We start from the raw sequence: 3373 nt of genomic DNA, 5'->3' as shown, positions 1-3373 counted from the left end.
AAATGAACCACTATGAACTACTGTTAAATGAACCACTGACAAATGAACTACTGTTAAATAAACCACCGACAAATGAACTACTGTTAAATGAACCACTGCGTTTATTGTTTATGACATGCAATGCTAATTAGCCTTATCTCGTAGTTGATAAAAATTGATAAAAATCTCAGAATATTATAATTGTAATCAGATAGGAAAATATCACAGGTCAAATGTACACGGTTATAATTAAGTTTTAAAGCAAATACTGAAAGAACAAAAGTCAATTTGTACATATTTCACTAAAAATATATTCATAATTGCCAAATTAAATTAAATTTAATGCCAAATTTGCACATCCACAAGTGTCAACTACTGCACATTGTAAATACTGAAAATACTTCTGTTGATTAATGTGTATATTTTGTTATTTTATTTCTTGATTTCTTTGGCATTCAGTGTGCACAGCAAAGTAAAATTTTCATTGTACAGGGAAACCTGCTTTCCTTACTGTACACATGACAATAAACGCTTTGAATTGAATTGAATTAATTGGAATTTTAAGTCATTGATTCCTTAAAAATATATATATATGTTTTAATTTATTTCGTATTTTTATATTTATTTATCTTTCTAGAATGGTGTTTCCATGAAAACTGGACTATTTAAGTAGTGTGTGGTATTTCTCTCTCTCTCTTAATTTCTAGTTTGTAGTTATATGCATGCAGTACATGCAGTACTGGTGTAGTAAGATAGGTAAAGAAGTATGAACTAAACCTCACCACATACCGTGGAGCAATTTTTAATGGTGTTAAATTATTTGTAAAGTTCATAACACAGTTTAAAATAATCTGGTCCTACTGGCAGTAATGTGGCGCGTGGCAGTTAGTCTCGCATTTCCCGTGACCTGTTTGACTGGTGTCTTTGGTTATTTGTCACTTAGGTCACAAAACTGGTTTCTCCTGCTAAATATGTATAAATACCACCATACAATATTGACAAACTTAACAGCCGTTTCACTTTACACACAGATTTATTTTCCTGAAATCACTAAATGTTTTAAAATGAGTTGTATCATTATTTTATTTTTTTAATCAGGAAACTTTTACTCATTTTATCAGCATAATGTTTCTATTCCGGTCTTTTTGTGTTTTTGTTCGATATTTATTATAAAATCGTGACTAAATACTGAATTCTTCAACGTCCCCTTCGAAGGAACGCGCGTCCCACCGTGCACTGTAGAGAAACATGCGCTGGCCGTGTCCATGAGCTGCTTTCTGATTGGTCCACAGCCGACTGGTCCCACATCACACGAGGTATCGCTCTATATCGGAGCAGCGGCGTCAGAGTTGAAAGAGCGTATGGTTTCCTCTGACTTTGACGGTGTCACGTGGCCGCGCTGGCCAATCAGAGAGTAGAGTTTGCCGAGCGTTTTAGGGGTGTGCCCAATCAGAGATGGAGATAAAAAAAAAAAAAAAAACCCTCAGTCTGTCTGTGGTGGTGGTGCTGTGACGTAATCTTACCTTCGGGGAAGCTGGTTTTCGCATGAACTGAACTTTAAACGTGTTTCAAATTGTTTTTGTTCATATTTCAGAGAGTTTGTTGAACTTTAGCATAGCAAACGAACGACATAGTACACGAAGTACAGTATTTGTTTCAGCGCGTTGCGTTTCATAGTAATGAAATTAATCGTTAATCTAACATTGTAGCCCCCGTACTGCTCACAGATAAAGATTCCAACAAATTTAGAACAATTCTACGTAAATGCACTCGACATTTTTAAGTGAGTTTTAAGTGAATTACTTCAAAAGTAATTAGGAAAATAATTTCCTCAGATAAATGTAAAAAAACCAACCGCAGATACATCAATTTTGGCATTACATAATAAATCAACAAACTATATCTGAGTCTAAGTTGTGAATGAGTGTCATCAGAGTCACCGCACTGACATACTGTTGTAAATGTTGGTGTGGTAGGTCAACTGTAGTATTCTGTGTGTGTGTGTGTGTGAGATAGAGATAGAGAATGTGATTGGCTAACAGCTAGTGCATGATGCCATCGCCTCTTTTAAGGATTGGTCTGTCCAGGTTGGCATAGTTTGTTTTCCCTCTTTTGTCAACCTATACGTCGATGATCTCATGACTTTAGAAATAACTTTTAACTGATAATTGAACTTCAACCGTGGATAGAATGTGATACTGACACCTGGGCTGAAGTGAATCTGGAAGTGAAACCATTATTATGCCCACAGTCCCAGCATCATTTCGCACAGACTCTGAGAATCAGCTCCTAACTAGGTCAGGGGCAGTGTCAGGTTTTACAGGACGGAATGACCAGGAGATCGGCCACGAAGGATTTACCCGACTCTGATTTAAGCAACTAGGGAAGATTACAGTCATTAACAGATTTTTTAATGAGCTTGAGGTAGTTACCACAACGTAACTGTCAGTGGCAACCTAAGAGTTCTCTAAATTAATGTCAGTATAGTCACCAGGACCACAATAGAGAGCACATGTTATTTAAATTACTTGTAGGGTTTTTTTTTCTCAGTTTCTGCATATTGCATATACATGCATATATAAACACATTTGTATGAACAGTATATGCATATATACTGTACATATATAGACATGTGTTGATATCAGATATTGTCCAAACAGTTAATTTCTGATTCCAATATCAACCGATAACGATATAGGCCTGGTAATATTTGTTTATTTATCAGTACAAACCACTGTATGAGTATGAGATTAAATGAGCTACAGTGCTGCCATCTACCGACTTTCAATTTAATATACAGCCATTTATCATCGAAACTATTTTTAGGGCACATCATTCGGAAACCCTCATTATCGGAGGAAAAACCGATAACGAGTGTTATAGATGTTAAATATTATGCTAACATCAGACATCAGTAATTTAAATATATCGATGTATAAATATACTGGGGTTATCAAACTAGCATGTTCATGATGTTAATATACATACATACACAAATATATAAGTATATATCATACATAAACTGGAACACACAAGAGTTGCTTTCAGTGTGGTCCTCAGCTTTAAATTAAATTTTAAACCAAACTAACTTTTATTTAGTAAACAATAGACATTGTTTAGAAAATTGACAAACTTGAGTCAGTAAAGAAACTCTTGTCATAATACTTGTTTAGTTTAAGTTACTTCTACTATTTTTTGATTCAATGTCGGAACACAAAAAACAAGAAAATCCTGCAGATCATCAAGACAACATACAATAAAGACACCGTTTGTTAAACCTCAGATCAAAAGATTTAATTTTTTTGCTTTTTTTGCATTGAAATAATCAACATTCATATTAGTATGACGTGATCTGACTTAGTAAACACTGCCATTCTGTCTTTTTTTTTCTGCT

The sequence above is a fragment of the Cynoglossus semilaevis genome, chromosome Z, assembly GCF_000523025.1.
Source record: "Cynoglossus semilaevis isolate Cse_v1.0 chromosome Z, Cse_v1.0, whole genome shotgun sequence".
NCBI lineage: Eukaryota > Metazoa > Chordata > Actinopteri > Pleuronectiformes > Cynoglossidae > Cynoglossus > Cynoglossus semilaevis.
This window is presented reverse-complemented; position numbering follows the sequence as displayed.